Consider the following 12,558-nt stretch of genomic DNA (forward strand, 5'->3'; position numbering starts at 1 on the left):
AAAAAAAGAACCCTCATCTCTCCCCACCACACCCCAGCTCTTGCCAAGAACTCTCACACTTTCCTTCCACCTACTAACCAGCTAAAAATGATTTAAGAAAAATTCACACAACTCAGTAACACTAGGGTAATGCAAATTAAAACCACATGGGATACCATGACACGCCAATTCTAATTTCAAAATAACTAAAATTGTAGGGGGGCGGGGGAAGCTAAAATACCACGTTCTGGTGAGGATGTGAAACAACTAGAATTCTCATACACTGCTGGTGGGAAAGCAGAATGGCACAGCTACTCCGGAGACAGTTTGGTGGTTTTGGATAACATTGAGCATACATTACCATAGGAGGCGGCAACCCCATTCCCAGGTATTTGACCAAAGAGAATAAAAATTTACATTCACTCCCAAACCCATGTGTGAATATCCATTGAAGCTTTATTCATAATTGCCAAAATCTGGAAACCCATATGCATAAATTCAAGAATGGATAAACTCTCAGCAGTATATGAACAGAATACACTCAGCATTAAAAAGCACCATATTATTGGTTCCCAAGACAACATGGGTGGCTCTTAAATGCATTTTGCTAAGTAAAATAAGCCAGATCCAAAAGGCTGCATATTGTACGATTCCCTTCATGTGACACGGAGAACTTTAAGGATGAAAACAAAAGTTTTACAACTAGGTTGTCAGGGATCAGGGGTTCGAGTTGACTGTGCAAAGAGGCAGCTCATAGAATTTTAATAGGGTAATGGAACTCTTCTATATCATATATTCGTCAAACCCATAGAAAATGACTTTAACCACATATACTTTTTAATAGAAATTTTAGTTCTTCATGAGAGCAACTTGGAAATTGCCACTCTGACCTAATGATGAGTAAAAATCTGACCAGACTGAAAAACCAACAATTCTTGGGTTCCTAAGCATGGTTTGCAAAAGAGACTGATGAGGCTACAGAGAAAAACAACTTACCTGGGCAGAGACCAAGGAGTAGAATCCACGGTTGGAACCAGCACTGGAGAAGGAGAACCAGGACTGAGACTGGTGAATTGCAGGAGGCTCAGAGTGGAACGAGTCTGAGAGTCACAAAATCCAGAGGGACCGAGTCAGAGGGCCCCTTGCAACATGTGACATTCACTCCAGGAGCTCAACCACATTCCCACAGCATGTAGCTGAGAAAAATCTCCTTGGACATCGGAGAAGGGAGCAGTACAGGAGCCATTTTGAAATAAACCAGAGCAGGCTGTTCTTCTTAAATAGCCTCTCATCAGGAGAAACTAATTAACCACAGCCTAACGAAGGAAAATACCCAATTCCAGCCCACTCAAGACCACCTGCTTCCCTGTCCCAAAGAAGGGGGAGGGATAAACTGAGAAACACTTGTGAAGCTCCCAATCCATAGGCACAAGCCCACTAAAGCAATGGTTCCCAGCCTTTTTGGCAGCAGGGACCAGTTTCACGGAAGTTAGCTTTTCCACGGACGGGGCAGAGGGGTAGGTTTGGGGATGATTCAAATACTTACATTTATTGTGCACTTTATTTCTACTATTGTATCAGCTCCATCTCAGATCAGTAGGCATTAGATCCTGGAAGTTGGGCTGCTGCTGCTGCTGCTGCTAAGTGGCTTCAGTCGTGTCCGACTCTGTGCAACCCCATGGACAGCAGCCTACCAGGCTCTCCCATCCCTGGGATTCTCCAGGCAAGAACACTGGAGTGGGTTGCCATTTCCTTCTCCAATACACGAAAGTGAAAAGTGAAAGTGAACTCAGTCGTGTCTGACTCTTCACGACCCCATGGACTGCAGCCTACCAGGCTCCTCCATCCATGGGATTTTCCAGGCAAGAGTACTGGAGTGGGTTACCATTGCCTTCTCTGGGAAGTTGGGCACCCCTGCCCTAAAAGACTGAGACAGAATCATGGGACTTGGAATATTTCCCTTCCCCCCCTCACCTCAAAACCACATCATTAAAAGCTTATTTATAACAGTTTCATATACATTATACATCGAGTCCAGCTACTAAGAAAATATTATTTAACCAAAAGGCTAAAATCACAATTTGGAGAGACAAGAGTAGCATCAGGATTAGACATGGCCAGGATGTTGGGATTATCAGATTGGGAATTTTTTTATAATTGTGATTAGTATTCTAAGGGCTCTAAAGGATAAAATATAGACAACATGCAAAAACAGATGCACAATATAAGCAGAGCAATAGCAATCCTAAGAAAAAAATGAAAGCAAAAATAATTGCTTATGAGCTATATGGGCTTACCTGGTGGCTCAGACAGTAAAGAATCCTCCTGCAGTGCAGGAGACCTGGGTCTGATCTTTGGATTGGGAAGATCCCCTGGAGAAGAGAATGGCAACCCACTCCAGTATTCTTGTCTAAAGAATCCCATGGACAGAGGTGCCCTGTGGGCTACAGTCCCACCAGGATAATTATTGATTGTTAAAATTAAATAAAAATCAATAATAGGTAATTAGGTAATCTTAAAATATGGGCTGCTTAAACAATGAACTTCTAAATAACACATAGATCAAAGATGATATTTCAAGAAAAGCATTTCTGAAAATGAAGCCACAATTCATCAAAATTTATAAGATGCAATAAAAGCAATGCTTAGAGGGAAATTTATAGCATTGAATGTATACATTCAAAAAGAAGAAAGATCCAAAATTAATCATCTAAGTTTCTACCTTAAGAAAGTAGATTAAGAACAGCAAATTAAATCCAAAGGAAGCAAAAGAAAAGAAATAATAAGAATTAATGCAGAGAATTCCCTGCCAGTCCAGTGGATAGGACTTGGCACTTTCACTACCAAGGCCAGGTTTCGATCCCTGGTCAGGGAATTAACATCCTGCAAGCCAGGTGGCATGGTTGGAAAAAAAAGAATTAATACAAAAGTGATGAAATTGATATGAATAGAGAAATCCAGCAGTATCAAAAGCTGGTTCTTTGTAAAATGAATAAGCCTTTAGGAAGGCTAAGAACAAAGAGAGGATACAAATTACTAACACCAATAATACTAATACCAAAAAGAGAACATATCACTTCTGATCGTATGGAAATTCAAAGGATAATGAACGAATACTATGATCAGCTCTGCAACTGCAAATCTGATAATCCAGATAAAACGGATCAATTCCTTGAAAGACACAAGCTGCCAAAGCTCACACAAGAAGAAATAATCTGAATAGCTCTATATCTATTAAATAAATCTGTATAATACTTAATAATAACATGATTGCACTAAGGGAATGGTAAAGAAAAGAACTAGCCTACTAATGTAGGAAAACAATACTTTTATCAGATGCAGATAGGCTAAAGACAGAAAGATTTGTATAAGGCTATTGTACTTTAGTTATTTAGCATCTTGTTTCTCATAGGGATATGAGTTAAAAATTCTGAGGATATTTTATGTGTTTACTAGGGTTGTTCAAACAGGCAAATATATTGCTAGATAATGAGAGCCAGGCTTCTCCCTGTTGTAGAAAGAAGTTAAAAATAAGAAAAAGGAGGGAAAAATAAAAAGGGAAAGACTAGAGGGATTCATGTTCTACTAAGACTGGAAATCAAAGGTATCATTTTTTTACAACCATATAGATACATAAAGGAATACAGATGTGTTTGCACACATAGACTAGATACATACATATATTCCAACCTCTGTTCAATGAGATTTAGAAGTAATGACAATCTACTATCAATGAACATGTCTAGGAGTCAAGACCTTGGTTTATAAATATTGTTTTCAAAAAAAAAAAAAAAAAAAAACAACTAGGGCTCTTTAGAAAAGTGGTTGATTCCAGAGATGAAGCAAGAAAAATCTGATGAGACTGGGGCATTGTGTAGTACCTGAAAGTAAATAACTTATCAGACAGGATGTGGACATGATAAACAGCACAGGAGCCAACCCAAAAGAGCTCCCAGTGGCCAAAGTTGGAGCGATTTAAGCAAACACTAAATAACTATAGTATCAGATTATAACACACAAAATAAGTACCCAAAAGTCTCTACTGACAAATATAAATCAGTGGATAAATTATGAATGTATGGAAAAGAATTCTTTCCAGAATTTTCATTAATTAGTGTTGAAAGAATAAGAGATAATCACCATTAGAATGCCCCAGTGATAATTTTGTTCCAGACAAGATCCATCAATGAGGCAAAATTTGAAAAGAAAGAATATTTGTATTGTGGCTTCCCTGATGGCTCAACTGGTAAAGAACCTGCTGGAAATATAGACCTGGATTCCATCCTGGGTCGGGAAGATCCTCTGGTCAAGGAATGGCAACCCACTCCAATAATCTTACCTGGGAAATCCCATGGACAGAGGAGCCTGGCAGGCTACAGTTCATGGGGTTGCAAGAGTCAGACATGACTTAGAAAGTAAATCACAACCAAATGGGGAAGCGTGAGGTGTGATACAACCTTGATCTAGGGATCAAGGTTAACATCACTACTGATAAGCCATTTCAAACTCATATGCCCTGTGGTGTGATGAAGCACTGAGAAAGTTACATCACCTGTGTGGTATTCCTGCCAAAAATGGATGACTTGAATATAATCATCAGAAAACATCAAACTCATATTGTATCTACATTCTATTAAAGACTGACCAATATTCTTCAATATGCAGGAAAAATTGAGAGATAGTTACTGATTTGAGACAACTAAGTAGATGTAACAACTAAGTGGAATATGAGATTGGATACTGGAGGAAAAAAAGTATGTTACTGAATAAACTGGTGAATCCAAATTAAGACTTTAGTTAACAGCATTATACCAATGTTCACTTCTTGGTTTTAATAGCTGTACTATAGTTATGTAAGATAACATCAGGGAAAACTGGTTGAAGAATAAACTGGAACTCTGCATTATTTTGTAACTTTAAGTCTAGAATTATTTCAAAATATAAAGTTTAAAAAAATCTTTTTAAAAATATGAGTATTCATGGAAAATATGGGCCCAATGAATAAACCCCCAAAATATGCTATACCCCAGCTCAATCTCAAAGACATACAATGTATTACCAAAATAAACATATTACAACTGTATTACAGTTGTATAGGAAATGACATCCTGCCTCACAGCATAAAGACATATGTTTTATATTTGTGTAACTGAAGGCTAATTCCTGGAGTTTCCTTAACACGAAAGAAAAATCTGCCCCAAATGTATGTTAAAAGTGCTATTTCTAGAAAAGAGATGAACCACTAGCAACTTATAAAATGACAGTTTGTTTTCCAAGTCTTCTCATCAAGTTTCCAAATCTTCATTTGTGGATTTCTCCAGGGCAACCTGTTAATAATATGAGACTTCACTATATGCTGTGTAATATTGTGTTCAAAAAAGACTGTTTTCTGTGTGGGTGAGTATAGAGCCTTATGATATCTCTGCAATAAAAATGAGATTTTACAAGTGCTGAAGCCTCCATTTCAAAACTTGAATAGGATGATACTTAACAAAATTCACCTACCTAAATTGAGGGCAATAAAATTTCAATCAAGAATATTCTCTGACTTTGGACTCACCTCATTTCATTTGATTGTGAATAGAATAGATTTCCTTTCTCAATAATCCCTTGCCTTCTAATACTTGATTATTCTTAGAGAGGCAACAAGGGCCAATGACCATATTTGGTCCATGATAGCTGTTTTTTTACATTAAGGATCATTTTTTTTTTTTTTCACTGCCAGTTCAAGTTAGAAACATGCTTATCAACAGTTTACTGGAACAATCAATCAAGACGTTTCCTTCCTTGGTGTTCAGTTTATCCCCGGCAGCCTGGTCCCTTTTTCTGTTTGAAATAATGTGTCTTCTGGTTTCAACACAGTACTAGAGACTGAATCAGAGATTTGGAGCGCATTATACGTTTGGAGCAAGTAGAAGAATATAAGAATGTGAACGTGTTTGTTATTCTGTTTTCCACCATTCTGGAACCATTTCCCCCTTTTCTGCCTTATTCTGTGCAGACTTGGGGGGATCCAGTAATTTCTGGCTTTCATGTGGGTTTGGCTAATATGGGTCACGGGAAGAGGTCAAAAGGTAGGAAGAGAGGTCATGGTATTTTCTGTTGTCTTTCTACCTGCCCTATAACACTTCCTACAGTGACTGCTTTCTCTGTGTTCTAGATGTGAATTTGCCTTCACTTTCCCATGTACTACTGCCAAACTATCATACTTGGAAAGGCTGAATGCATTATTTATTGCCATAGTAACCCACACAATATCATCTTTGACCTTGGGATATTTTATAGCAAAAGAAGTTTAACAGTATAATTGCCTTGAATTTTACTTGTCTTACCATGGACCCCATCATCCAGAAGCAGCTACTGTTTGGGGGGAGAGTTCTGGAGATATTCTTTTTCAGGTGGAGAAAACTCCTTCCTAGTCCTAATTTGCTCAGAATTTTCAATATAATAGGTGCTGAATTTTTTAACTTTTCCCCTCTAACTCTTGATATAATCATTTGACTTTTCTTTTTAGACTGTTGATATAGTGCTTCAATCACGTCCGACTCTGCGCGACCCCATGGATGGCAGCCCACCAGGCTCTCCCATCCCTGGAATTCTCCAGGCAAGAACACTGGAGTGGGTTGCCATTGCCTTCTCCAATGCAGGAAAGTGAAAAGTGAAAATGAGGTCGCTCAGCTGTGTCTGACTCTTCACGACCCCATGGACTGCAGCCTACCAGGCTCCTCCATCCATGGGATTTTCCAGGCAAGAGTACTCGAGTGGGGTGCCATTACCTTCTCCAAGCATATAAACAGGCAGTGTATAAAAAAGGTTTATACACCACTATCAGGTGTGATTCCAATGGCATCTAATTTCATGAGAGATACTGGTCTGTGATTTTCCTTTCTGGCAATGTCTTTGTCTGTTTAGGGTATTGTGGTTATTCTGGCCTCACAGAATGAGTTAGGAAATATCCCACTTGCTTCTGACTTAATTTCTTCCTTAAATGTGGTAGAATCCATGAGGGTATCCATATGGGTCTGGTGCTTTCTATTATAATGGGTTATGCATTACAGATTAAAAATTTTTGGCTGGTACAGACCTCACATAGGTTATCAAATTTGTGGATAGAGTTATTCATAGTGCCTTAATGTTCATGGAATCATAATGATGGTCCTTCTTTCATTTTTGATATTAGGAATTTATGTCATCTCTCTCAGTAAACTTGGATAGAAGATAATAAATTTTATGAATATTTTCAAATAACCAACTCTTGAATTCATTGATTTTTCTCTATTCTCTATTTTTAAATCATTGATTTCTGCTTTTATGTTTATTACTTATTTTCTTATGCTTGCTTTAGATTTAATTTGGTCTTTGTCTGGTTTCCTATGATGGAAGCTTAGATATTTGATTTTAGGTATTTGTTCTTTTCTAAAATATGTATTTAAAGTCATAAATTTCCCTCCATGTATTATGCTTTTGCTACATCTCACACATTTTGATATGTATTTTCTTTTTATTTAGTTCAAAATATTTTAAAATTTCTCTTGAGACTTCTTGACTCATGGTATTCAGAAGTATACTCTCCAAATATCTGCGGTTTTCTTATCTATCTTTTACTCCCTGGTGGCTCAGTCAGTAAAGAGTCTGCCCTCAATGTGGGAAACCTAGGTTTGATCCCTGGGTCAGGAAGATCCCCTGGAGAAGGAAATGGAAACCCACTCCAGTATTCTTGCCTGGAGAATTCCATGGACAGAGGAACCTGTGGGCTACAGTCCATGGGGTCACCAAGAGTCAGACACAACTGAGTAAAACCAATCTAGTTTGAATGTCATGTGGTCCAAAAATGTTCAGACATTATTGTCTCAAATATTTATCTTCTGTTTTCTCTTTCTTCTCCTGGAAGTCCCATTGTATGTAGTACATCTTTGTAATTGTCCCAGATTCTTGAATATTCTCTTGTTAGTTTTTTTTTTAACTTTTTTTTCTGTGCATTTCTCTTTTGCAGATTTCCATTGACATTTCTTCACGATCAGAGAACTTTTTTTTAGTAAGTCTATGAATGAGTCCATCAAAAGCATTCTTTATTTCCTTGCAGTGCTGTTTTTATTGCTAGCATTTCCCTTTGATTCTTTCCCAGTGTTTCCATTGCTTTGCTTCCATCCCGCATATGTTCTTGCAGCTTGCCCACTCCTCCAGTAGAGCCCTTATAGTGTTTATGATAGTTGTTTTAAATTTCTGGTCTAATAATTCCAATATCTATGCCATATCTGAGTCTGATTCTGGTGCTTGCTCTCTCTTCAAACAGTGTGTTTTTGCCTTTTAGTATGTCTTGTTTTGAAAGACAGATCTGATGTGCTATGTTAAAGGATCTGAGTGAAACAATTTTTAGTGCAGGCTGTTATATTTATAGGATTAGGAGTTAGTCTGTGTTTACTCTTTGTTATAACTGTGAGTGTCAGAGGCCAACGTTTCCTCTCGTGTCCTTGTCTCTGCGCTGTCTTTGGTTTTTCCCAGAGACTTCCTCTTAAATAAAGTCCGAGTTGTGCAGTTCTTTCCACTGTATTTTCCTGTTACTACACAGGAGTCCTGTTGATGTAATGCAAGATGTGGGGAGAGGATAGCATCGTCTTAGAGTTAGGTCTCCGGCTCTTAAGGAGCTGTAACCCTGGTCTGTAACCGTAGAGGGGTCTCAAATTAGATGTTTCCCTTGTCTCAGGTTCATTAGTCTGGTAAAACACCAGTTGGTTAGGCTCAGGTAAAATAGTTTCCCTTAATGATAGGCTTTGTTAAGAACAGAATGGTCTGGACATATTTCAGTATGGCTACTTTCCCCCTTTCCTTACCATAAACAGGGGAATTTTTTCCCTCATCTTTACTGTGAGAACCTGGAGGGTTTCTGGAGGCAAGACTCATGAATATATTAGGCCCTCTGAGGCTAGGCCCCCTGGAGTTTTTCTCTCACCTTTGCCTATCCCGACCTCTAGCAATTTGTTAACTGCAGTTTAGGTTCTTCTCCTCTGATACTTAAATCTGAGGATGTTTCTTCTCCTGGGCTTCTGCTCTAATATCTGTGATACTCTGTATCCACCTGTCTGTATCTTCAGTTTCAGAGTCAACAGTGTGTCTTGCGACTTCAAATCTCTCACAAATCTAAGAAGCATTACTGAGTTTCAATGTGTCCAGCTTCTGTTGAGAAGGCAGTGATGATTCCAAGCTTCTTACATGCTAGACCACAGACCAGAAGTTCTCAGCATGTTATTTCTAGTTCTGAAAAAATACAAACACATACATTTCCATTACCTGGAGAGTGAATAAATACATTGTATTATATTTATATAATGATATTAAAGCAATAAAAATTAAAAACTAATGAACCAGAAATTTCCATCCCAACATCGATGAACATAAACATTTTGCTGAGGGAAAACATCAAATTGATTTTGACTCTATTTATATGAAGTTTAGAGACATACAGAAAAAGACAATGTGGTGTTTAAGCACACATAAATAATAAAAAGTAGAAATAAAGTACAAAGAAATGCAAAGGAATGGTAAACTCCAAATTCAAGTTTGGAATTATTGGAGGAGGAGAGGGGTCAGGGAGGGACTGGGGTATGCTCATGGAGAGTTTATATAGAGAATTTCCACAATATTAGCAATATGTCATTTATTAAACTGGACAGTGATTTTTAAGCAGTAATCCTTTTATCTTTTATCTTAAATAATACAAAATAAATGAATACCTGGACTTGGTAATACTATATAATTTAAGGTGAATGAAGTAGAATTATGTATACCGATTTGGAAAGATCCCCAAAACATCTTTTAAAAAGTAAGTCCAGGGTTCCCTGGTGGTCCACTGGTTAAGAATCCACCTGGCAATGCAGGAGACACAAGTTTGATCCCTGGTCCTTGAAGATCCCGCACGCCACAGAGCAACTTAACCTGAGCGCCACAATTACGGAACCTGTGCTCTAGAGCGCCCACAAGTGGCAACTATTGAAACCAGCACACCCAGAGCTCTGCAACAAAAGAAGCCCCCAGTGAGAAGCCTGCCACTGCAACAGAGACCCAGCCACCAAAAACATATAAATGAGTCCTTAAAAAATGAATCATAAAACACTGTGAATGAAATGTGTATGTTCGAAAATAAGTATATGTGAATATAACATCAGATCAGATCAGTCGCTCAGTCGTGTCTGACTCTTTGCGACCCCATGAATCGCACCACGCCAGGCCTCCCTGTCCATCACCAACTCCCGGAGTTCACTCAGACTCACGTCCATCAAGTCAGTGATGCCATCCAGCCATCTCATCCTCTGTCGTCCCCTTCTCCTCCTGCCCCCAATCCCTCCCAGCATCAGAGTCTTTTCCAATGAATCAACTCTTCACATGAGGTGGCCAAAGTACTGGACTTTCAGCTTTAGCATCATTCCTTCCAAAGAAATCCCAGGGCTAATCTCCTTCAGAATGGACTGGTTGGATCTCCTTGCAGTCCAAGGGACTCTCAAGAGTCTTCTCCAACACCACAGTTCAAAGGCATCAATTCTTTGGTGCTTAGCCTTCTTCACAATCCAACTCTCACATCCATACATGACCACAGGAAAAACCATAGCCTTGACTAGACGGACGTTTGTTGGCAAAGTAATGTCTCTGCTTTTGCATATGCTATCTAGTTTGGTCATAACTTTCTTTCCAAGGAGTAAGCGTCTTTTAATTTCATGGCTGCAGTCACCATCTGTAGTGATTTTGGAGCCCAGAAAAATAAAGTCTGACACTGTTTCCACTGTTTCCCCATCTATTTCCCATGAAGTGATGGGACTGGATGCCATGATCTTCGTTTTCTGAATGTTGAGCTTTAAGCCAACTTTTTCACTCTCCACTTTCACTTTCATCAAGAGGCTTTTGAGTTCCTCTTCACTTTCTGCCAAAAGGGTGGTATCATCTGCATATCTGAGGTTATTGATATTTCTCCCGGCAATCTTGATTCCAGCTTGTGTTTCTTCCAGTCCAGCATTTCTCATGATGTACTCTGCATATAAGTTAAATAAACAGGGTGACAATATACAGCCTTGACGTACTCCTTTTCCTATTTGGAACCAGTCTGTTGTTCCATGTCCAGTTCTAACTGTTACTTCCTGACCTGCATACAAATTTCTCAAGAGGCAGATCAGGTGGTCTGGTATTCCCATTTTTGAAGAATTTTCCACAGTTCATTGTGATCCACACAGTCAAAGGCTTTGGCATAGTCAATAAAGCAGAAATAGACGTTTTTCTGGAACTCTCTTGCTTTTTCCATGATCCAGCGGATGTTGGCAATTTAATCTCTGGTTCCTCTGCCTTTTCTGAAACCAGCTTGAACATCAGGAATATAACATATATGAAGGTTTACACAGCAAACTTTAAGTGATGGCTACTGCAGAGGTGTTAAGTGTTAGTTGTTCAGTCTTGTATTGACTCTTTGCGACCTCCTCTGTCCATGGAATTCTCCCAACAAGAATACTGGACTGGGTTGCCATTTCCTGCTCCAGGGGATGTTCCCAATCCAGAAGTTGAACCCGGGTCTCCTGCATTGCAAGCAGATTCTTTACCATCTAAGCTACCTCAGAGGGGACAACTTCAAGTTGGAGGAAAAGGAACAAAGGAAAAAAATTCATGTTAGACTTTGCCTATTTATGTATTGTTTGAGCACTTTACCAAAAAATGTATTTAATACTTATGTAATAGAACAAAATAGCACTGTTTCTCTCTCCTAAAATGCTTAAATTCTATGTATGTTAATAAGTAAGAGGAAGAAGCTAATGAGGAGGAATGATAAAGCAAACAGGATAACAAAAAGACTCAAAGTTCTAAGCTGAAGAGCTGAAATTTTGAAATTTGGAATCCCCTCTTCCTTTAAAGTTCATTATAGTAGACTAGAAGGAAATGGCAACCCACTCCAGAATTCTTGCCTGGAGAATCCCAGGGATGGCGGAGCCTGGTGGGCTGCCGTCTATGGGGTTGCACAGAGTTGGACACAACTGAAGCGACTTAGCAGCAGCAGCAGCAGTCAAGGTAGAGAGGATTCAAGAATCTGTGGGCAGTAAATAGAGTAATGGATGAGATGATGGTTCAGCAAACCAGGGACATGAATTCTCAAAAAAAAAAAAAAGAAATTCCTAGAATAACATAATACCTTTATGAAAAGCCTCTTGGTTTTTTGTTTTCTATGTATGTTTATAAGTTAGAATCATGGATATGACCCAATGAACACTTCATTCAAAGTGAATCCCAAAAGAGGGTATCTGCCATCTGAAAAATGCTTGCTTCCTTTGTCATTGGTTAATAAATCTCAGCGAATCAAAAAGCAGAGACATCACCTGCTGACAAAGGTCCATGTAGTCAAAGCTATGGTTTTTCCAGTAATCATGTACAAATGTGAGAGTTGGACCATAAAGAAGGCTGAGTGCCAAAGAATTGATGCATCTTAATTGTGGTGCTGGAGAAAACTCCTGATAGTCCCTTGAACAGCAAGGAGATCAAACCAGTCAATCCGAAAGGAAATTGACCCTGAATATTCATTGGAAGTACTGAGGCTGAAGTTCCAATACT

The sequence above is a fragment of the Bos indicus x Bos taurus genome, chromosome 24 (genome assembly GCF_003369695.1).
Source record: "Bos indicus x Bos taurus breed Angus x Brahman F1 hybrid chromosome 24, Bos_hybrid_MaternalHap_v2.0, whole genome shotgun sequence".
Taxonomy (NCBI): Eukaryota; Metazoa; Chordata; class Mammalia; order Artiodactyla; family Bovidae; genus Bos; species Bos indicus x Bos taurus.